Here is a 25,427-nt window from a genome sequence, read left to right on the forward strand (position 1 = left end):
TGACTCCCACCTCTGGATGGCTCTATAGGGCATTTTATGCCAAGACAACTGCACACAGAGACAAAGGGGTTGGTTTTTTTTCCTCTTGAAGCCGTATATAAGTTTATAGTAAGTGCTATTGCTATTGGTATGCACTGCATTTGGCGGAGCTATGGAACACCATGTTCAAATATTTTAAAGATTTTACTTGTTCAATCATTTTTATCCACCAGGAGTATAGTTTAGGCCTATTTGCAAAGATCAGGATCTTATCCTCTCTTTTATTCTCTTCTGTTCTATACCCCTTTTCTAGAATAGAATAGAATAGAATAGAATAGAATAGAATAGAATAGAATAGAATGGAATGGAATGGAATGGAATGGAATGGAATGGAATGGAATGGAATGGAGTGGAGTGGAGTGGAGTGGAGTGGAGTGGAACGGAATGGAACGGAATGGAACGGAATGGAACGGAACAGAATAGAATAGAATAACAGAGTTGGAAGGGACCTTGGAGGTCTTCTAGTCCACCCCCCTGCCCAGGCAGGAAACCCTACACCACTTCAGACAAATGGTTATCAAACATCTTCTTAAAAATTTCCAGTGTTGGAACATTCACAACTTCTGCAGGCACGTTGTTCCACTTATTAATTGTTCTCACTGTCAGGAAATTTCTCCTTAGTTCTAAATTGCTTCTCTCCTTGATTAGTTTCCACCCATTGCTTCTTGTTCTACCCTCAGGTGCTTTGGAGAATAGTTGACTCCCTCTTCTTTGTGGCAGCCCCTGAGATATTGGAACACTGCTATCATGTCTCCCCTAGTCCTTCTTTTCATCAAACTAGACATACCCAGTTCTTGCAACCGTTCTTCATATGTTTTAGCCTCCAGTCCCCTAATCATCTTTGTTGCTCTTCTCTGCACTCTTTCTAGAATCTCCACATCTTTTTGACATCATGGCGACCAAAACTGAATGCAATATTCCAAGTGTGGCCTTACCAAGAGATTATAAAGTGGTATTAACACTTCTTAGTTGTACTATAGTTGATTTCAAGAATAGACTAGACTAGACTAGACTAGACTAGAATTGAATTGAATTTCAACATGGAATAGGTTTTATCAATGGTTAGAGATAAGAGGTAGAAATTAGATGAAGAAAGATCATTGTTATGTATAAGTAAAATATGAACGTTCATAATTACAAGTATGCTAGTATAATTAATATGATCATAAATAAGCTAATACAATTATAAATATGGTTATAATTACTCTGTGTATTATCATTTACTATCAGTATATCTGTTATTTTTCTTTTTTTCCTTTGTAAAATGAAATGTCCGGACATTACACTGTATTCAAAATACTTGTATATAAATAAAAATCTTGACTTAAAAAAGAATGAATGGAATGGAATGGAATGGAATGGAATGGAATGGAATGGAATAGAATAGAATAGAATAGAATAGAATAGAATAGAATAGAATAGAATAGAATAGAATAGAATATCAGGAGAACCTATACCATTTCACTTCATGAAAGCTGATTGGCCAGATCATTCGTAGATCATTTAAGTTCATTTAACATCTTCCATAGAAGATCAATTTTGCAGCCCTAATATTTCCATTATACTGCACCATATGATCTGTCTCTAGCAATGGAAGAGAAAGTCACACGTGCCTATTTGTATGTAAGAAAAAAAAATCAGCTTTACAGTCACTCAACAGAATGCTGCACAAGAAATCAACTTGGGTGCAGGAAAAGATCGGCAATATATCTGTGTATAATTAGTGTAAACCTCACCCTCTTTAAGATGTAGTTTAAAATATATACTCTGCTCTCCACCCTGACATTTCTCCTAAAACAGATGTCAGGACATTTCCGCTTTGGATTTCTGCTTTGTTTCCCAGTCTTCACCTTTATCTCTGCAACCTCTTACTATTTCCTAGTCTGCTTTCTACGTGGGAGTTTAAATCCCAACTTTAAGAGGGCCTCATTTAAAATTAACTCCTTCGCTCCAAAAGAAAAGAAAAGATTATGGATATGTTAAGAAAGGGGCACAAAAGCTGTTAAACAAGATTTTTTTTTTTTAAGTCAGATGAATCTCCCAGCTGTCCCTCCAAGCTGGAAAGTGGCCACCGGCGATTTCTTTTCACACAAAATATGTCTATTTTGGGATGCTGTTCTTTTTCTGGCATCTGCCATTAAGTGGTCGGCTACTTGTTATTATGTGGTCTGTAATTCAGCAGCTACGTTTGCCCAAAGTTGGGAGGGGAAGGCAGGACGTCTTAAACTCTGTTATTAGAGGATGTTGCTTGGACATTTGATTGACAGGTGTTCAGGTGCTATGAGACATAGGATTCTTGGGCTTACATAAGGTGACCAATCGTCCTCCTTTAGGGAGGACAGTCCTACTTTTGTAAGTTCTGTCCTCTCTTGAAAAGTGTCCTCCTTTTCGATATTTGAAGACTAACCTGTAAATCTCCGTATTCGATTGATGCCGATCCAATCCGTTGCGTGTGATGTGATGTATTTGTATTTGACATGACAATCCGTCAAGGCTCAGTACAGTGTGGCGAGACGCAATTATGAGATGCATGCACACAGGGGAATTGTTTTGAGAGCGTGTGCCACGCGCAAGAGTAAACCACGCGCAAGAGTGTGCCACATGCAAGTGGCTTTGTTTACTTCTTACCGAAACATGACACGGCACACACTCACATGTCCTCCTTCTCATTGTAAAAAAGTTGGTCACCTTAGTTTATAGAACCATCAGCCACTAACTGAGGTTCAGCCAGATGTGCAAAATCATGAAAAGGTTCCAAAGGGGATGTATTACAGTTACTCTAAATTATAATTCTGTATGGCTCAGTGACTAAGACGCTGAGCTTGTCGATCGAAAGGTCGGCAGTTCAGCGGTTCGAATCCCTAGTGCCGCATAATGGGGTGAGCTCCCATTACTTGTCCCAGTTTCTGCCAACCTAGCAGTTCGAAAGCACGTAAAAAATGCAAGTAGAAAAATAGGAACTTTGGTGGGAAAGTTACAGCGTTCTGTGTGTCTTCAGCGTTTAATCATGCCAGCCACATGACCACGGAGACATCTTCGGACAGCGCTGGCTCTTCGGCTTTGAAACAGAGATGAGCACTGCCCCCTAGAGTCGGGAATGACTAGCACATATGTGCTAAGGGAATCTTTACCTTTACTATTGTTCTAAAAAACAAGCCAAGACCATAATCAGTAGTGGGTTGCCCCTGGTTCGCACCGGTTCAATAGAACCGGTAGTAAAACCAGCAGAAGGCCCCGCCCACTGACCCCAATGTTACCAAAATGCTTCTGCGCATGCCCAGAAGAGTGCATGTGATTGCTTGCTTCTCTCGCACATGCACGGCCCCGTTGCGAACCGGTAGTAAAGGTAAGTAGAACCCACCCCTGACCATAATGTCATGTCCTAAGATCCATGGTGGCACAATAGTTAGAAAGGCAGTATTGCAGGCTAACTCTGCCCACTGCCAGAAGTTCGATCCTGACCGGCTCAAGGTTGACTAAGCCTTTCATCCTTCTGAGGTCAGTAAAAGATGGACCCAAATTGTTCGGGGCAATATGCTGACTCTGTGAACCATTTAGAGAGGGCTGTAAAAGCACTATGAAGCAGTATATAAGTCTAAATGCTCTTGCTAAGGCCAAACATGAATGTGATCTCACCTCACAGATAGAAAGGAAGCTATACTTGCAGCGAAAAGCATGAGTAGAAGCACATGGACCAAAAACAGGGGTCTCCAAAACTGGCAACTTTAAGATTTATGGACTTTCTGTCACAATTCCCCATACTGGCTGGGAAATTCTTGGAGTGGAAGTCCACAAGTCTTAAAGTTGTCAAGTTTGGAGACCAAGAGCATAACGTTTATGGTAAGAAGTGGGACAGGATCATTTTTTTAAAGAGGTAGTAGTTTTTAGCAAGCCTAATTCTGTTAAAATACAAGTGGTCTCCATTTAACAATGCTAATTGGGACCAGAAACTCCATAGTTGTAATGGAATATGCGGATGAGCTTGGGAGATAAGGGAAAGAGATGCTGCCTAGAAATCATCAGTTAAGAGAAGAGCTGGTTCGCAAAAGCTTAACTGTCAAAGGACGAAATTTAGGAAGGACCCACTTTAATTGACCAGATGGTTGAAAGTGGCTGTGAAAAGTTTATACCTTCAGACTTGTAAGATTCTGTTAATGTAACAACAACAACAACAACCAAAAAAAAAAGCAGAATTGGCTCATCTAGTCCTGTTTCCTATTGGGGTTATCTGGATGGGCTGACAATAAGAGGAGAGGAGAGGAGGGAAAGGGAGAGGGAGAAGGGAAGAGAGAGGAGAGGGGAGCGAAGGGGGAGGGGAAGAGAGAGGGGAAGAGAGGAGAGGAGAGGAAAGGAAAGGAGGAGGGAAAGGGAGAGGGGAAATGAGAGGGGAGGGGAGGGGAAGGGAGAGGAAGGGAGAGAGGAGAGGAGAGGAGGAGGGAAAGGGAGAAGGAGAGGGGAGGGAAAGGGAGAGAGGAGAGGAGAGGAGAGGAGAGGAGAGGAGAGGAGAGAAGAGAAGAGAAGAGAAGAGAAGAGAAGAGAAGAGAAGAGAAGAGAAGAGAAGAGAAGAGAAGAGAAAAGAAAAGAAAAGAAGAGAAGTTTATTGTCATTTTTTTACTGCAAGCACACCACCCCACATTAAAAATGAAAATCTGTTGCCTTCTCTCAAGAGAAAGGGATATATCTACCCAACACATACATAACATGAACATATATGCATGCTATATACATACATACATACATACATACATACATACATACATACATACATACCAGTGGTGGGTTTCAAATTTTTTTACTACCGGCTCTGTGGGCGTGGCTTGGTGGGCGTGGCATGGCTTGGTGGGCGTGGCATGGCTTGGTGGGCGTGGCTTGGTGGGTGTGGCAGGGGAAGGAAACTGTAAAATCTCCATTCCTACCCGACTCCAGGGGAAGGTTACTGCAAAATCCCAATTTCCTCCCAATCAGCTGGGACTTGGGAGGCAGAGAATAGATTGGGGCGGGGCCAGTCAGAATTTTTACTACCGGTTCTCCAAAGTACTCAAAATTTCCGCTACCGGTTTTCCAGAACTGGTCAGAACTTGCTGCAACTCACTTCTGATACATACATACATATATATTTAAGTGATACAATTTTTAAGTGAAAAAAAAACCATGTCCATGTTGCTTAGCAAAAGCAGTTCAAGCAGTCCCAGTTGTTTCCCTGAGTAACAACTGCATGGGTCATTAAGTGAGGACCTCATGTGACCACACCATTTGCACATGTCTGCCAGCTTCTCCACTGAATTTGCTTCTTGGAAGCCGGCCGAGAAGGTTGCAAATCATAATCACATGATTGTGGGGCACTGCAGTGGTCCTTAAGTATGAGGAGTGGTCATAACTATCATTTGTTCACCACTGTCACAAGTTCAAACAGTTGCTGAACAGGTGGTCATTAAAGGGGAACCAACCCCCCATAATTTTGTGGAACTCCATGATTATAATTTGCATGAGAAACTGCAGCAGCTAATTCTATTTCCAGCCCAAGTAGAAAAAATGCTGGGATCCTCTGAACTGAACATATGGGAGGGAAAGAGGGTCATTTAAAAATATGACTTTAGTTACACGAAAGGCATGCTGGGAGAAAAATAATACTTATAAAGAAAGGCATGGGGGGGTAGTTGGTAATTTTTTTGTGGAAATCTAAGAGAATAATCCATGATCTGCCATAAATTAACAATGCAGCCTGAATAGGTGGCTCAGTGGCTAAGACACTGAGCTTGTCGATCGGAAAGGTTGGCAGTTCGGCGGTTCGAATCCCTAGAACAAGTCTCCTGTGTGAGCAGGAGGTTGGCCCAACTCTGTTACTGTTACATGCCTTCATGAAACCTTCTGAGTTTGGACATTAACTTGAAATAGATCAGTTAAAAGAAATTGGATAATTCAAGCAGTGTCGATTTAAGAACCAGACATTAAAAAAAAAAAACAATAAAGTTTAAAAACTTGTTGAGCCATGCAGAATTGTTTTTAAGATGGGAGGCTATGTAAATGTTTTAGATAAATAAATAAACTGTCATCTGCCATAGGGGTGAAATCCAATTTTTTCTCCTACCGGTTCTGTGGACGTGGCTTGGTGGGCATGGCAGGGGAAGGATACTGCAAAATCTCCATTCCCACCCCACTCCTGGGGGAAGGATATTGCAAAATCTCCATTCCCACCCCACTCCTGGGGGAAGGATATTGCAAAATCCCCATTCCCTCCCCACTCTGGGACCAGCCAGAGGTGGTATTTGCCGGATCTCTGAACTACTCAAAATTTCCACTACCGGTTCTCCAGAACCTGTTAGAACCTGCTGGATTTCACCTCTGATCTGCCACCTTATGCTTGTTTGTGTTTCATTGCTATGCAGTGATGGACGGCCATAAATAGGGGAGAGGGACTGAAAGGGGGAAGATTTGGGGAAATGAAAGTAAGTGCTGTATCTCTTTGAGATGCTGCCTCAAGGTCACCCATCTGGAATAAGGAGGGAGCTGCATTCCAAACTGCACTTGGACTGAATATTATGGAGACATCTTGCCTGAACCTGATTGGTTATACTGGGGCGGGCAATGAGAAACAGTTAAGGGAGGGAAAAGTAGAACTTCAGGATTCTGGCACTCGATTCTCAGTTCTGGCTTTGCATTACTGCGACATGCTTGATCTATAATAATAGATATCTTTCTTAACAAATGGAGCCAAGGATTGTTTCTATTTAGAGATGTAAATTGTGGCAGGTCCGACACAAACAAACATCTGGGAGGCTATCCCTGGTGTAGGACATTCAGTTAGAACAAGAAGAATGTAGCACCTGAACTTAACTGCCTTTGATGTTCACGGAATGAACTTCTAGTGTTGGAAATGCGGTCATTGGCAAGGTACTTTCTACCATATGTGGTGGACATGTCCTGAAGCGAGGAAATTCTGGAAATTGATACAAAAATGGATCCAAGAAATAATAGAGGAGGATATTGCCTTTATACCAGAAATTTACCTCCTGGGAGTTCTAAAACGAGCATATAGGAAGAAGAAGAAATATCTAATTATCCACATCATCACAGCTGTGAGAATCTCTTATGCACAACATTGGAAGGAGAAAAGTTGTCCAACTGAGGAGCACATAGTTAACAAAATATTAGAATGCACAGAAATGTGTAGATTAACATATGTACTAAATGAGAAGGAAGATTCAGAGTTTTATACGGTATGGGATTTGTGGTATAGGTGGTTGGGAAATAAATGCAAAAGCTAACTACTAAGGGGGACAATGCTTAACTATTAATTTAATTTATGTACTATTATATTATGACTTATAATATATTAATTTCATAAATATCTTATGTTCTAACTGTAAATCATCTATACAACCTATTAGCTACCATATTTATAAGCATATAGTATGATTACACGTTGCCAAACCGAAAAGGTTGATTTTTATGCATGGGGAAAAACAAGATAACCCTGCTTCTTTGGAAGAAAATACAGTACAAAAGAGCCAGGAAGTGATAGTTTGAAGGTTCAAGGTTAGGACTCAAAAGAGATGCTTTTTAAGCTACACTGAGTATAGCATCCAGTACCAATAAAGGAGAATATTTGTAACTCGGTGTATAGGGAGATTCTCAGTCATCCAGGTCATACATTGGGGAAACAAAACAACCACTTCACAAATGCATGGCACAACATAGGAGAACAAACCCATCAACAGCCCATCTGCATTTAAAAGACAAAGTCCACTCTTTTGAAGACAGCAAAGTCCACATTTTGGACAGAGAGGACCTCTGGTTTGAAAGAAGAGTCAAAGAGGCCATCTATGTCAAAACTGAACATCCCTCTCTCAACAGAGGGGGAGGGATATGACATCATCTATCTCCAGTCTACAGCACAGTCCTTTCAACAGTTCCAAGAAGGCTCCACACTCATTTGCACCACTCAGGTGACTCTGAGGGCACAGACAAAACTCCAGGTGGCCTCGATGACTCTCTAAAAGAATGCAAATGACCAGCTGTCTGCAAGGAGTATAAATCCTTCCATTCCCCACCATCCAGCCAGAGCTGAAGTAGCTTCTTGGATGTGAAGTGAAAACATATTCAAAGAAAAAGCAGAAAGTCCAGTTGCCTCTTGAAAAAAAAAAAGCACCTTTAGGACATTTGTAACTCAGGATTGAAGAGAGAGATCCTTGATGCTCTCTGAACTTGGCTGTTTTCTTGAAGAAATTTCATGACCCAAACTAGGTAGTATCAGTGCTAGCCCTGGTGAGGGCATTAGCACTGATGATGTTACCTAGTTGAGGTCATGAAATGTCTGCAAGAAAACAAGAGAACACCAAGGACCTTTCAGGAGCCACAGTGGCGCAGTGGTTAGAGTGCAGTACTGCAGGCTAATTCTGCCGACTGCCGGCTGCCTGCAATTTGGCAGTTCAAATGTCACCAGGCTCAAGGTTGACTCCGCCTTCCATCCTTCTGAGGTGGGTAAAATGAGGACCCAGATTGTTGGGGACAATATGCTGACTCTGTAAACCACTTAGAAAGGGCTGAAAAAGCACTATGAAGTGGTATATAAGTCTAAATTGGTATGTGTTTAGTTCTGGCTGTGCACCGCCCTGAGTCCACTAGGAGAAGGGTGGTATACAAATTGAAATAAATAAATAAATAAATGCTATTACTATACTACTCAGTATTGGGCACATATTTAAAGAATATTTAAAGGGCAGCCACTAGGAAGAGGGGATCAACCTATCGTCAGCTTTGGAAGCCATATTAGCATCAGAAGCTTCTACGCTGCCAAGTCCATGTGCCTGGAAAAGTAGGAGGGGGGATTTAGAAAAGTAGAGGGGGGGATTTAGAAGAGTAGGAGGGGGGATTTAGAAGAATGAATATAGAAGAGAATTTAGAAGAGAGACATAATAGCATTCTTCCTTTCGGTGAAGGTCATGGTGTTTATGCATCTAGAGGAGGAGTGGTTGCAGGGATGGCTCTAGGTGGGATGATTGGACCATGTGACAGACTGATGGGTGAAGGGGCTAGATTTGGGGTTTTGATTTATTGAGGGAAAATCGGGAACCCTCAGATTTGGGTTTTCCCAGATGTGCCAGTTTATCTACTCTAATTTATTTATTTATTTTATTTATTTATATTTAAATTAATATACCGCCCTTCTCCCTGAGGACTCAGGGCGGTGTACAGCCAGAATTAAAAAAAACATGAAATACAAATATTAAAAAGCAATTAATATATATATAAATTTGGCCCAAAATTAAAAATACAAACCAATTAAAACATTTAAAATTTCTTCTTAAGCCAGCCCGGCTTGCTGGCAAAAGTGGGTTTTAAGGGCACGGCGGAAGGCACTAAGGTCTTGGATTCTCCTTATCTCTGGGAGCAATTGATTCCAGAGGGTAGGTGACCCCACACAGAAGGCCCTCCTCCTGGGGGTCACCAGCCTACATTGATTGGCTGATGGCACCCTGAGGAGGCCCTCTCTGTGGGAGCGCACGGGACGATGGGAGGTCGTCGGTAGCAGCAGGCGGTCTCGGAGATAGCTAGGCCCGATGCCATGGAGCGCTTTAAAGGTGATAACCAGCACCTTGAAGCGCACCCGGAAGACCACCGGGAGCCAGTGCAGCTCGCGCAGGAGCGGTGTTACATGGGAGCGCCATGCTGCTCCCGTCACTACCCGCGCTGCTGCATTCTGGACCAGTTGGAGCCTCCAGGTGCTCTTCAAGGGGAGCCCCATGTAGAGAGCGTTGCAGTAGTCAAGGCGAGATAAAATGGAACTTTGAGAAATGCTTGCTTCGGAGTTTTATTTGGAGTTGGGGACTTTCTGGAATGCTGACGCCTATTCTCCAAAGCATCTGAAGGCAGGACAAGAAACAATGGATGGAAACTAACCAAGGAGAGAAGCAACCCAGAACATTCCTAACAGTGAGGACAATTAACCAGTGGAACAAATTGCCTCTGGATGTTGTTGGTGCCCCATCTCTGGTGGCTTTTAAGAAGAGTCTGGACAGCCATTTATCAGGAATAGTATAAGTCTCTGCAAGAGCAGGATGTTGGGCTAGATGATATCCAAAGTCCCTTCCAACTCTGTTACTAAAGACTCAGATAATGGATATGAGATTGAACTGTAGACATGAAACTAGCCTAGTAAAGTGAAGAATGAGGAGATTGAGGAGGTGAAGGATAGACAGTGAGCTGTTTTCTGGTGTCCCAAAGTACAAAAGACAGAATTATGGTTTATGAAGAATCTCAGTCATCCAAGTCATGGTTGTCCCAAAGGTGCTGTTTTTTTTTTAAGAGGCAACCGGACTTCATTGTTTTTCTTTGAAAATATTTCACTTCTCATCCAAGGAAATCCAGTTGCCTCTTGAAGAAAAAAAGGACCTTTGGGACAGAATTATGATCTTAAAGAACACGAAAGCTCCTCGCTTGGATGACTTCAAGTGGAGCTCAAGAAGCTTTTTGTTGGATGCCAGAATTGAGCAGAAGATTGGACAAGAGGGTTTCAGTCAGTGATAGGTTCCTACTGGTTCGGTCCGGTTCGGGTGAGCCGGTTGTGGTGACGATATGACGTCACCGAACTGGTTCTCTTTATCCAGGAGCTGGGCCCTCCTGCCCGCCCCTGCGTTATTCCTACCTATATTTCTTTTTTTTTTTAGCCCAGCTGATAGGTACGGCAGAGTGGATTGCCGCACCTCAGCTGGGCAGATACCTAACGCGTTTGCACAGAGCGCAAGTATGCTGGTGATCATGCGTGAAGCGCGTGCACAAAGAGAACCGGTAGTAAAGCTGGTTGGAACCTACCACTGGTTTCAGTCAGTGGTGAAATGCAGCTGGTTCTATCTGGCTTGGGCAAACTGGTAGTGTCAGCGGCAGGAGGCTCCGCCAGTGATGGGTTGCTCCCGGTTTGGTCCGGTTCTATAGAATCAGTAGTAAAACCGGTGGGAGGCTCCGCCCACCCACCACGACATCATCATGGGTGATCTGCGCATGTGCAGAAGCAGAGGTGTTGCACGCGAGCTCCCATTTGTGAACCGGTAGTGAAGATAAGTGGATTTCACCCGTGGTTTCAGTCTTTCTTAGCAACTCTGGGATGCTTGATTAAAAAAAAAAAAACTCTCAGGCCGTGTGTCCCAATGCTTAAGACATAAGATTCAGGACATCTGGCCTTAAATGACCACCCTCAGTTTCCCCTGCCAGTTCAGAGATTGCTTCCAAACTCAAGAGAAACAGGCTTCTTTCTCTCTAGCAAGACTTAAATGGGATCGAGCATGTGCCTTGAGGTGGCACTTATAAGAAGTTGACATTTAATGAAATAAAAGAAAAAAAGGATGTTTTAGGGGGAGGAAAATACATGTCTCCAAAACATTCCACAAGAATTACTGTAATGGATGGGGCAGTTTTATAGCCTGGGCTGGTAGGAAAGGCACAAATATCTTTTGAGAAAGTCTCTGCTGTTTCTTTTCTTTTCTTTTCTTTTTTTTTCCGGCATCAAATTCCAGCTCTGACACGTAGCAGAGAAATGTATGCCCTCAGTCTATCTGCAATAGGAATCCAGAAGGAATTTGTTTATAGGTTTTCCTAGCGCTCCTTCGATGGACGATCGCAGTAGCAAAAGCACTTAGACTTATATACCGCTTTACAGTGCTTTACAGCCCTCTCTAAGCGGTTTACAGAGTCAGCCTCTTGCCCCCTAACAATCTGGCTCCTCATTTTACCCACCTCGGAAGGATGGAAGGCTGAGTCAACCTTGAGCCTGGTGGGATTCGAACTGCCAAATTGCAGGCAGACGGCAGTCAGCAGAAGTAGCCTGCAGTACTGCGCTCTAACCACTGCGCCACCGGGGCTCACAATGGTTGTGAAGTCCTGCAGGATCTCCAGGGTGACAATACACAGCATGCTAGAGGTAGCCATCATCTCACCTGAAGGGAACCACTCATCTTGGTCAGCTTCAACAGACAAAAATGTCATCCAGTGAGCCATAATTCAAATTCAGAATAGAGCTGGAAGACACCTTGGAGGTCTTCTAGTCCAACCCCCTACTCAAGCATGGCTTCATTGCGTAGCTTCTTCTCTGGTAATATTGTACTACTAACTAGAGCGTACAAAACATTTGCTAGACCAATTCTTGAATACAGCTCATCTGTCTGGAACCCGCACTGAATATCGGACATAAATACAATCGAGAGAGTCCAGAGATATTTTACAAGAAGAGTCCTTCATTCCTCTAACCGCAATAAAATACCTTTATTTATTTATTGATTGATTTGATTTGATTTCTATACCGCCCTACTCCCGAAGGACTCAGGGCGGTGCACAGCCAAACAATAAAATACATACATACAAAATTTAAAAGTGGAATTAAAATCAAATTAAATAGTTTTGGCCCAGACAAATTAAAACCCCAATCAGTTTAAAACCTATTTTAAAATTTGAATATATAAAATACTAAAAAATATTTAAAGATTAAAAATCTTTTATAAAAGAGGGAGAAAATTAGGCCAGGCCCACCTGGTGAAATAAAAAGGTCTTTAAGGCGCGGCGGAAGGTGCGCAGATCCGGGATCCTCCGTATCTCCGGGGGGAGCCACCAGACTCCAAATTTTGGGCTTAGACAACTTAGAACTAGGCCGATTTCAGTCTGACCTAAGCATAGTACATAAAATTATCTGCCATAATGTCCTACCTGTCAATGACTACTTCAGCTTCAACCACAACAATACACGAGCAAATAATAGGTAAACTGCTCCAGACTCGATTGCAGAAAATATGACTTCAGTAACAGAGTGGTCAATGCCTGGAATGCACTACCTGACTCTGTAGTTTCTTCCCCAAACCCCCCAAATTTTAACCTTAAACTGTCTACAGTTGACCTCACCCCATTCCTAAGAGGTCTGTAAGGGGCATGCATAAGTACACCAATGTGCCTACCGTCTCTGTCCTAATATTCCTTTTTACTCTTACTCTTTTCATGTATTCAAATTATGTTTATACTTTTACCTGTTATCTTATATATGCTTGACAAAATAAATAAATAAAATAAAATAAATAAATAAATTTCAAGAACTTCTCATCCATTCATCCATTCATCCATACCAGGGGTGGGCTCTAAATTATTTTACTACCAGTTCTGAGGGCGTGGCTTATTTTATGGGTGTGGCTTGGAGGTCATGTGACTAGGTGGGCGTGGCTAATTGGTCAGGGTCATTTCTGGAAGATCCTCGCACTTACGACCAGTCCCTGCACTTACGACCCGACTCATTTGTTTGCTTTTAACACTGATCAGCTGTAGGACAGCCCTTTGAAGCCCCGTGGCAAGAGTTTGAACAGGTTTTTTTCCCTCTAGTCATCAGCTGGGACTCAGGAGGCATCAATAGATTGGGGGTGGACCAAATAAAAGGTAAGAATAACGTGGGGGTGGGGGGGTGGGGGGGCAGGGGGGAGAACCGGTTCGGTGATGTCATATCGTCAGCGCTACTGGCTCGGCCGAACCGGACCGAACCGGGAGGAACCCACCACTGATCCATCCATCCATCCCAGATGCTTCTGAGTATTTAGCCATTGATAGCAGTGTTCCAATATTTCAAGGGCTCTTACAAAGATGAAGGGTCAAATTATTTTCCAAAGCACCAAAAGGCAAGACAATGGATGGAAACTAACCAAGGCGAGAAGGTTTATGGTTTATGGAAGGATTTTTGTTTATTTGTTTGTTTGGGCTCTGTTGAATCAGTTTTCGATTCCTGGAAACTGCACAAACAAGTCCCTGAAGTTTTCTTGGCATGGTTTTTCAGAAGTTATTTGCCATTGCCTCTTTCCTGGAGCTGAGGGAGAGTGACTGGCTCAAGGTGACACCACTGGCTTCATACCCAAGACTGGACTACATCTGCATCTAAGATCTCACAATCTTCTGGTACCTTAACCACTACATTAAACTGGCTCTCCACAATAAATAGAAAGCAACAAAGCTATCTGAGAAACATCATATTCAGAATTATAGTTTTCTCCTCATCGACTCTGCTTTCAGTTGTGTATGATTCTTGTCAAGCAAAATGATAAGCCATTCACATGAACCCCAACTGAGAAACTTTTTTCAGAAGGAGTGAGAATGAGTTGTAACGTGAAGCACTGTTGCGCTGTTGGCCAGGACCACATTTTCTTGCAAGAACATCTCCTCCAAATTTATGCAAATGTCTAAATGATTCAGAAAAGCCACCACAATGGAACCCAAGCATGCCCTCTGGCTGGAGAAACTGGACCCAGGATTGAGGAAGTCACAGTTAGTGGAAAGAAGGAGAAAGAAAGGAAGGAAGGAAGGAGGGAGGGAGGGAGGGAGGGAGGAAGGAAGGAGGGAACGAAGGAAGGAAAGAAGGAAGGAAGGAAGGAAAGAAAAGAAAGGAAAGGAAAGGAAAGGAAGGAAGGAAGGAAGGAAGGAAGGAAGGAAAGAAAGAAAGAAAGAAAGAAAGAAAGAAAGAAAGAAAGAAAGAAAGAAAGAAAGAAAGAAAGGGATGAGGATGGATGTTATCCATCTTGAATGGATGTCATTTTCTTCACCATCAGTATCCCACATGAATGGTTGCAGCTTCCACTCATGTTTTGTGTTGATAACCTGACAGAACACCAGGTGAGGTCCACAATGTTGGTACCATCTTTACAAATGATTGCAGGAAGTATGCATGGCTAGTCCAGTGAAGAGAAGGACCAGGGGAGACAGGATAGCCCTCTTCCAATATTTGAGGGGCTGCCAAAGAGAGGAGGGGGTCAAGCTATTTTCCAAAGCACCCGAAGGCCAGACAAGGAATAATGGATGGAAACTGACCAAGGAGAGATTCAACTTAGAAATAAGGAGGAATTTCCTGACAGTGAGAACAATCAACCCATGGAACAGAAGTTGCCTTTGGAAGTTGTGGGAGCTTCATCACTTGAAACTTTCAAGAAGAGATTGGACTGCCATTTGTCAGAAATGGTGTAGGGTCTCCTGCTTGGGTGGGGGGTCCACCCAAGGTACCTTCCAACTCTGTTAATCTGTATCTAATCTGTACCTCTAGAAAATATTTGGTAGAAGCTATTTCTCCTAGTGACCATGGTGGTATCACTCTTAGCTTCTCGCCATGGGCTGGGTTTTCCCACTGCAGCATACTATTCTTAAATGCTGAAACCCAAGAATGTAGCTTATAATTAGAGAGCAGCTGAGTATAGCAAGCAGGACCATGTATTAAATATCACACAAAGCAGTATTTGGTGTTTTTTTTTTTTTAAATTGGGAATATGGACCCTACTTTATGAAGTTACAGAGCAAAGAAAATCAGTGAAATTCGGTTTGCAACGTGACATTGGCCAAAGCCGGAATCCAACTATAATTTACTACAGAGTTGTATTTTTATTCTACCAGCTATTTACAGCAAAGTAGATCATGTATCGGTTAGCAACAAAGGAAAATAAACATGACCAAAATACTGAAAACAAGCAGGTTAGGGAAAAAAAAAAAAAAGCCCTTCTGCATTTTAAACCAGACGTGAATCTGCGGGCAAATAGGGATAGTTGGAAAAGTGCTTTTTTTTTTTCTTTATTCCTTCTAAGAAAGTCATCCAAATTTATCAGCGGAATGCACTCAAAGAATGTTTCCTCATCCGGAAGAGTTGCATGCAGCACGTCAGATATTTCTAGATTTAGTAGAAGGAATCACAAAATCGCTCCTTCTGAGCTGAATTTAATTTAACTGTAAGTCACTCAGTATGCTCCAAAGGAGTTTTTTCAGGAGGCAAACTGGACTTTCTTGTTTTTCTTCGAAGACGTTTCGCTTCTCATCCAAGAAGCTTCTTCAGCTCTGACTGGTCAGAACGGAAGAAGCTTCTTGGATGAGAAGCGAAACGTCTTCAAAGAAAAACCAGAAAGTCCAGTTTGCCTCCTGAAAAAAACTCCTTTGGGATAACCCTGAGCTGGATGACTGAGAATCTCTCCGGACACTCAGTATCTTCTTTTTGAACAGGAAGGTAGCCTGAAAATCTAATCGAAAAAGTGCTTCTGGTTACTGAAACCTCAATTAAGAGCCTTGGTAGTACAGTGGTCTAAGGCACCCTGTTATTAAGCTGGTTATTAAGACCAGCTGCCTGCAATTACTGCAGGTTCGAATCCTTTCTAAGGTAGGTAAATTGAGGACCCAGTTTGTGGGGGCAATAAGCTGACTTTGTATAAATATACAAAAGTATGAAGGCTATTGCTTAATGCATTGTAAGCCGCCCTGAGTCTCCGGAGAAGGGCGGCAAATAAATCAAATTAAAAAAATAAATAAATCACAGCAGCTCCTGAAACAAATTGAAAACGTGCCCTGGGTCAAGACCTCAGAGCAGCTACGTAGCTATCTTACTTCAATTGACCTAATAAAATGAGCTTTTTCGATGCCTGCATTCACCTGCTCCGAATTCTCTTTCCTCCAGGCAGAGTAGACAACCCAATTTGAATTGGCCCAGTTGCATTAAAAGCACAGAAGAAGACCAACCTGATTCTACAAACTGAAGGGACACCTAGAACTGAGTCACTTAGATGATCAGACTGAAGCAGCAGATCCCTCCACATTCAATTCAGCAGTTGCCACCAAGAAGAGGGAATCAAGCTATTCCCCAAAGCATCTGAGGGTAGGACAAGAAGCTGGAAACTAATCGAGGAGAGAAGCAACCTAGAACTAAGAAGAAATTCCTGATAGAACAATTAATCAGTGGAAGAACTTGCCTCCAGAAGTCGTGAATGCTCCAACACTGGAAGTTTTTAAGAAGATGTTGGATAACCATTTGTCTGAAGTGGTGTGGGGTATCCTGCCTAAGCAGGGGGTTGGACTAGAAGACCTCCAAGGTCCCTTCCAACTCTGTTATTCTATTCTATTCTAATTCCACTAACTTTTCTCCAGAAGTTGTGGGTGCTCCATCACTGGAAGTTATTATAGTAATTTTTTAGAAGAGATTGTATAACTATTTGTCTGGAATGGTATAGAAGAAGATTTCCAAAGTCTCTTCCAACTCTCTTATACTCTATTCGATGCATACACAAATAAATCGCATCCATGCTGGAAAGAAAATCTTGTGTGTTTCCCACCAAAGCTGTTATTAAAAAGCAAGCGACAATCACCCTCAAGGTTTGTCAAACACCTTCTGTTCTTCTGCATGATGCCTCTTACCTGTTAACATGGGTGAAATCTTCCAGCAGTTCTTGGAGAATCAGATTAAATCCAACCCTTCAGATTAGATTTACAGCCAGCATGTAATGCAAAACCAAATCCAATCAGAGCACGGGACAATTTTCAAATGAAAAAGATAGCTGGAAAAAAAATGTTCTCCTCTATCCATAAGAGTCGAAGGCACTCCTTACAAGTTCTTCTTTTTTAAAAAACAAAAACCAGATTCAAAGAGAAATGGCAAGAGAGGGAGGAGGCAGCCTCTCAGCTCAGAAAGGTTTAGCACCCTATCTCAATATCTCTCTTGCTCAGAGTGAAGCTAACTTTGGAAAGATGCAAAGCCAAAAAAAAAAGAGCAGAGAGTCAAGCAGGAGATTTTGGGAGGGGTCAGTGGGAGGAATGAGGGTGTGTAAACGGAGGTGGGGTGGAGGCTGGAGGCTGGAGTAGAATTTAAGGGGAAAGTGGGGGGGGAGAATATAGGTAAATGTTTCAACTTGCAACCTTGAATATATTTCTTTTTCTTTCTTTCTTTCTTTCTTTCTTTCTTTCTTTCTTTCTTTCTTTCTTTCTTTCTTTCTTTCTTTCTTTCTGTCTTTCTTTCTTTTTCCAGGAAAATCCAGTTTCGTGCAGCGGGGATTATTTTTTGAGCATTCCTGTAAAAAATTGTCCTGTTAAGATATTGAGCACATAGATGCTCTCATATGTAGACATGAAGTCCAAGTTTGACCACATTTTGGATGTTCTTTGCCATTGTCATTTGTCTGTCTGTCTGTCTGTCTGTCTGTCTGTCTGTCTCTCTCTCTCTATCTATCTATCTCTCTATCTGTTTTTATTTATTTATAACTTATAAAGATTCCATTTTTAGTTAAACAGTGTATTGTCTGGGTACAAATATTTTTAGGAAATAATAATCAAAATGTTTATAACAATATTCAGGACATTGGTTTTAGTTCTATAATAACAATACTGTGTTTCCCCGAAAATAAGACCCTGTCTTATATTTTTTTGAACCCTGAAATAAGCGCTTGGCCTTATTGCCATGCGCTCAAAAGCCCGATTGGGCTTATTATCAGGGGAGGTCTTATTTTGGGGGAAACAGGGTAATAACAATAATAATAATATTTGCTTATCCATTAAAAAAAAACCTCCCTTATATGATTTTTTTTTCTTTTCTTTCATCTACATGTTTCTAACTTCTGTTTTTATTAGCCAGCCATTGATAAAATAAGTCCCATGTCAAAGAGTATTCAGTTTCTTCCTTTTCCTTAATTGTAAGTGTTAATCTATCCATTTCTGCACATTCTAATATTTTTTAAATCACATTTTCATCTGTAGGGATTTCTTCACTTCTCCATTGTTGTGCAAATACAATTCTAGCTGCAATTAATACATGTAGAATCAGATATACATTCCCTTTATCATACTTATCCGGTAAAATGCCCAACAAAAATATTTCTGGTTTTAAATCTGTATGTTGTTTTATCATTTTTTCCAACCATGTGTGTATTTTTATGCAATATTTTTTTGCTTTTGGGCATGTCCACCATATATGATAATACGAACCAGGTATCTGATGACATTTCCAACATTTAGCGGACATGTCCTTAAACATTTTTGCCAACCTTATGGGGGGAAAATGGCATCTACAAAACATTTTATAAAGATTTTCTTTATATGCAGTTGACATCGTTAATTTATAATTCCTATCCCACAATTTCTGCCATTTATCTAACTCTATTGTGTAACCAACATTTTTAGCCCATACTATTATTTTCTCCTTTACTTGCTCACCTTCCATTCTGATACTTAGTAGATAGCTATATATTTTCTTTATTAATTTTTCATCTGTCCCTGTTAATATCTGCCCTAATTCTGTTAATTCTTCGTGTAAAAAAAACACACATACATTTTAGTGTCTTTTTCATATTGAGATTGTATCTGCACTTGTGACCACCATGCTATGCCAATCCCTTGACTACTCAATTCTTGTTTAGTTTTGAATTCCCCCTTTTCATTCAAAATGTCTTTGAATCTTTTGGATGTATCTTGAGCTGCCTATTTTAGCCTCTGGTTGGGGAATTGTCTAGAGGTCTCCTGTCCAGATACTGACCACATCTGATTCTGTTGAGCTTTTAAAAAACTGGTAAAAGTGGAGAGTTTTAAAAAGGGTAACAAGAAGGAAGGAAGGAAGGAAGGAAGGAAGGAAGGAAGGAAGGAAGGAAGGAAGGAAGGAAGGAAGGAAGATAGAAAGGAGGAAGGAAGGAAGGAAGGAAGGAAGGAAGGAAGGAAGGAAGGAAGGAAGGAAGGAAGGAAGGAAGGAAGGAAGGAGGATAGAAAGGAGGAAGGAAGGAAGGAAGGAAGGAAGGAAGGAAGGAAGGAAGGAAGGAAGGAAGGAAGGAAGGAAGGAAGGTGCATGGTTTCTAATGGGACAACCCCAATAGGACAGAAACCTGTTTATGTTGACATTTCCACATTGGCTGCCACTTGGCTTCTGGGTCCAATTTAAAGTACTAATCAGTGTTTTTAAAAACAACACTGCAACATGAGAAGGTGGCACCATGGAAGCTTCTGGCCTAATATGGCTTCCAAAGCTGACAGGTTGTATCAGCAAGAATTTGCAAAAATAGAATTTCCCAGGCAATGTCTAAATGACCATTTTTGGTGGGTCAAGGGCCATTTCGATAAGTCTATAGTGCCATCTGCTGGACAGCGTACAACAATACAGGTCACCTGAACTAAGATGTAACCTTTCGTTGATCAAAAATTCAGAATGGAATGGAATGGAATGGGAGGGGAGGGGAGGGGAGGGGAGGGGGGAGAGGAGGGGAGGAGAAGAGAGGAGAGGAGAGGAGGGGAGGGGAGAGGAGAGGAGAGGAGAGGAGAGGAGAGGAGAGGAGAAGAGAAGAGAAGAGAAGAGAAGAGAAGAGAAGAGAAGAGAAGAGAAGAGAAGAGAAGAGAAGAGAAGAGAAGAGAAGAGGACTTTGGGGATCTTCTAGTCCAACCTCCTGCTCAAGCAGGAGACCCTAAACCATTTCAGACAAGTGGCTGGCCAATCTCTTCTTAAAAGTCTTTGGTGATGAAGCACTCACGACCTCTGAAGGCAAACTGCTCCACTCAATTGTTCTCACCATTAGGAAATTTCTCCTTAGTTCTAGATTTATTTTCTCGTTGATTAGTTTCCATCCATTGCTTCTTATTCTGCTTTCCGGTGCTTTGGAGAACAGGTTGACCCCCTCTTCTTTGTGGTAGCCCCTCAAATTCTGGAAGACGGTTATCATATCTCCGCTAGTTCTTCCTTTCAAACCCAATTCCTGCAACCGTTCTTCATGTGTTTTATCTTCCAGTCCCCTAATCATCCTTGTTGCTCTTCTCTGCACTCTTTCCAGAGTCTCCACATCTTTTTTAATAAGATGGTGATCACAACTCGATGCAGTATTCCAAGTGTGGTGTTACTAATGCTTTGTAAAATGGTACTAGAACTACAAGTACTATTACTACTATTACTACTATTAGTTATTATGTACTATTAGTTCTAGAGGTACTAGAACTAAAACTATCATTTTGTAAGCTGCTTAGAGTGGTTTCAACAGTGAAATGGGTGACATACTGTGTGTGTGTGTATACACACACACACGCACATATATATATGGCTAGAAGAAAAACATATATATATATATATATATATATATATATATATATATATATATATATATATATATATATATATATATATATATATATATATATATATATATATATATATATATATATATATATATATATATATATATATATATATATATATATATAAAAGCAAAAGAACAATTAACCAGTGGAACAACTTGCCTCCAGAAGTTGTGAATGTTCCAACACTGGAAGTTTTTAAGAAGGTGTTGGATAACCATTTGTCTGAAGTGGTGTAGGATTTCCTGCCTAAGCAGGGGGTTGGACTAGAAGATCTCCAAGTTCCCTTCCAAATCTGTTATTCTATTCTATTCTATTCTATTCTATTCTATTCTATTCTATTCTATTCTATTCTATTCTATTCTATTCTTTCATTGTGAATCTCTGAGAAAACTGAGTTTTACGTTATCAATAAATATTGTAGTTCCTTCCTGTTTCTGTTTACTGCCAGCACTCTTCCAGTTAATCTCTAGATCCATATTACAATGAGCCCATATGCCCCCCCCACACACACATCTCAGTTCAGCTACTTAAAAAAATTAGCTGGAAGTTTATTTGTTAATGATCAGAAAAGATAAAAAGTTTGGAAAAAAAGGGATGAATAATAGGCAAAAGTAGAAAAAGACATAAAAATCAGGCCATAAATTATTCCTGAGAATGTGGAGGTAGAGGAAGAATTACATCTACCATATATACTTCCACTTCCCAATGCCTCTGGACAGTTCACAAATGAGAACCTGAAAAGGAATAACAGAATATTCAACAGAATAATAGAGTTGGAGATATTTATACTATATAAGATAAGTGTGGTCGGACAGACCTAAGTGATGCATTAAGAGATATAAGATGTTCTGTCTTCTCCGGAATATAATTCAGAGTCATAGTACTGAATATTTGTGTACTATGGTATGATATGGAAGTACGTATATTTATTGTTGTATTGTTATGTTTGTCATTTTATGTTGTTTGTTTTTTCTTTTTAAATGAAATGTAAATAAAGATTATTTTAAAAAAAGAATAATAGAGTTGGAAGGGATCTTGGAGATTTTCTAATCCACCCCCCCCCATCCCCCACCCCCCACCCCCACTCAGGAAGGAAACCGTATAACATTTCAGACAAATAATTCCATTAAAAACAAGAATAAACAAGAATAAAGGAATAAAAAATGGCAAACTGGACAAGAATAAAAATAATTCAACATAATAGGAGCCTTTCATCTCAAACAGACTCTTAAAACCAACAGTTTTCAAGGCTCTTAAAACCAGCATCAGTGGAAACAAACTGCAAAAGGAGAGATGACTTAAAATCAATTATTTGTATTATTGATATATTTAACTGTCAAAAGTTTTTTTTTTTTTAAATTTGATTTATATACCGCCCTTCTCCGGAGACTCAGGGCAGCTTACTTAAGCAATAGCCTTCATACTTTTGTATATTTTTATACAAAGTCAGATTATTGCCCCCACAAACTGGGTCCTCATTTCACCTACCTTAGAAAGGATGGAAGGCTGAGTCAACCTTGAGCCTTGGAGAGATTCGAACCAGCAGTAAATTGCAGGCAGCTGTGTTAATAACAGGGTGCGTAGACCACTGTACTATCAAGAAAAGTTATACAATTTACCAGAGTTATTGGAAAGCATTTTGTGTGATAATCAACAAGGATGGTCCCAGAGGAAGTGGCCTCTGTTTGTTCCATCTTTAAACCATAATAAATGATTATGAAATTATACACAGTGTAAATGATGGACTTTGGTCTGCATGAACCAGAGTGTAGGAAGATTATCAAGAAAGAGGAATTTGCATCATGTTTAGCATGAAGATGAGAGGTTTATGAGCAGAAGTTCATCATAAAAGGTCTCAGATGAGGGAACAAGTCCAATTGAAATAAAAAATAATTTCCCTTTTCTTTCCAGTTGCCTAGGCTCATGAGGAATCTCCTTCTACGTTCATAGTTGATTATTATTGTGCAAAGAGAAGAATGATATCTTCTTATCACTTGATGTTCACACAATGTCTAGTTGCATGAGACTTTTTGCAAGATCGGCTTTCTGTTCCAGAACAGATATGCGAAATCTGAAAAGATCTGCTTATCATTGTTATGCCAACATTAAATACTGTGAGTTATCAAACAACACGTGTGACATATGTGAAATTTTGGACATAGTTGATAAAGCATAGAATGGGTGGAGCCTACTGCTCTTCGTATGCTGAAGAACAGTTAGCTTGAACAGGGCTTAAAACGCATCACATTTTCTCTGCAGCTTCTTCTGCTTTGGCCATCATTGGTCCTTCCACCCATCAATAACATGAGATATTAATCTTCTTCTCACCAACTTTGAAGACCTCGGACCAGTAGGTAAGAATGGGCAACAGGTTTTGAAGAAGAACTAATCTAATTTAGGCACAAGCAAATGCAATAATATTTGTCCCCTAAGCTAGTAACCAAGAGTCTTGGTGGCGCAGCAAACTAAAGTGCTGTTAAGTAGCACCAGGTGCCTGCAATTACTGCAAGTTCAAATCTCACCAGGCTCAAGGTTGACTCAGCCTTCCATCCTTTCGAGGTAGGTAAAATGAGGACCCGGATTGTGGGGGCAATAAGCTGACTTTGTATAAAAAAGAACACTGCTTAGGGGAGGCTGAAAGCCCTACTAAGCAGGTATATACAAAAGTATGAAGGCTATTGCTTAACACATTTTAAGCCACCCTGAGTCTCCGTAGAAGGGCAGCATATAAATCGAACCAATAAGTAAATAAATAAATAAATTTCTGCACCTGATTTTTCATATCAGTTTTTGTGATATTTAGATATTTAGGTTTAGAGTTACCTAAAATTTGATGATTTTTTTTCTGCATTGCTGCTGATCAAAACAAATCATCTTGCAAATATCACACAAGCAATTAAATTATCCGATTTTAACAGTCCTGAGATGAGAGTTGCTCCAAAAGTTCTCTTTTTAGCTCATTCAACTTTATTTTTCAACTCCTCTGCTGGTTTATTTTTGTGACAAAACTTCTGTCTTCATGACTATGTATGTAAATAGGTGATTCCCACTCAGTTCTGGGAATTTTGCAATATTCCTTATTTGCAGGATTGCAGTCAAAGATGGAAATTTCAAAACTTTGCAAACAGCCCAAAAGATAAAAGAGAGACACAATCAATCCAATTGGCGAGTTGGAATTTAAGCTGTTGTTTATAATGTACAATATTTATGATTGGCAATGGAGTATCACTCATCTCCCATAAATCAGTTTGCCAATTTATTTCTCTTTCTCTTTGGCTTTCTGTGGGACCACAATAGAGCTACCATTTTTCATAGAATATCTCTGCCTCAGTTTAAACAGAGGTGTATATGCTGACACTTTATTTCAACTTATATTTATATTTGTATGTGTAATGTGCTGAATAAAAGAGAATATTTGTAGCTCAGGGTTGAAAAGAGGGGTCCTTGGTGCTCTCTCAACTGGCTTGTTTTCTTTTTGCTACCGGTTCTCCGAACCACCCGCCTCCATCGCTACCGGATCGGGCGATCCGGTCCGAACCGGGAGCATTTCACCCCTGCTCTCCAGGTATATTCTTGAAATATTCCTGCCCTTCCTCAATCATACCACAGTTACAATATTGGGGGGGGGGGAAGCATTTATGGTGGAATTATCTAGATGGCATCTAACAAGGGTATATTAGATGCAACAGTGTCATGGTAGCAACAGAGCAATTTGATTCACATTTTTACAAATGTTCATTCACTTCACTGCTGCTCCTTGTAGCATCTGTTTGAATACACTCATAAACACTTAACAAACATATGGATGCTGAGACATACCAATAGCATATATAATTCTTTTGTTTGCTTGCTTGTGTTTTATTTTTATTTTTTTTAGAAAACTTTATTGAGTTTTTTTTAAAAAAAACATAAATATATTAACATTTTCAATTTACATCAGATGTGCAGTGTTTTAACTATATACAGAAATAATATTCTGGTGATAATTTCGAATTACTTTTTACCATTATTTAACACACCTTTTGGTCTTACTTTCATTTTATCATGCATCCACTTATACCACCTTTCCCACTCAATATAATAATCTGACTTCTCATCATCGTTTAATTCATGAGTTAATTTGATCATCTCTGCGCACTCCAGTATTTTCCTAATTATAAGCTCTTCTGGTGGTTGGGTTTTCTCTTTCCAATACTGTGCGTATGCCAGTCTGGAGGCTGTAATTATATGAATCATTAAATGAATCTTTTCCTTTCCGTATGGCTTCTTTACTATTCCCAGGAGAAATATCTCTGGTGTTAATTCAATATCTTCGCCAATTATTTCGTATAACCATCTCCTAATCTTACTCCAATATCCTTTCGCTTCCGGGCATGTCCACCACATGTGAAAGAAGGTGCCTTGACCGTGGCCACATTTCCAACAATTGGGGTGTATATTAGGGTATATCTTTGCTAGTCTGGCCGGGGCTAGATACCATCATTTTGTAATGGTTTTCCTTGTATGTCGCCACTCTGGTCAATTTAAGG

At 40.5% G+C, this 25,427-nt stretch overlaps 1 protein-coding gene across 1 annotated transcript in view; it reads right to left on the bottom strand.

Moving 5' to 3' along the window:
• Positions 1-17,594, bottom strand: part of COL22A1 (collagen type XXII alpha 1 chain) — a 273,483-nt gene extending 255,889 nt beyond the window's left edge. The window contains exon 1 of the mRNA XM_060681819.2: positions 17,215-17,594. The gene's annotated coding sequence lies outside the window, so the exon portion shown is untranslated. The remainder of the gene's footprint in view (positions 1-17,214) is intronic.
• Positions 17,595-25,427: the final 7,833 nt, after the last annotated feature.

Source organism: Pantherophis guttatus, chromosome 3 (assembly GCF_059756535.1).
Source record: "Pantherophis guttatus breed Tessera chromosome 3, ASM5975653v1, whole genome shotgun sequence".
NCBI lineage: Eukaryota > Metazoa > Chordata > Lepidosauria > Squamata > Colubridae > Pantherophis > Pantherophis guttatus.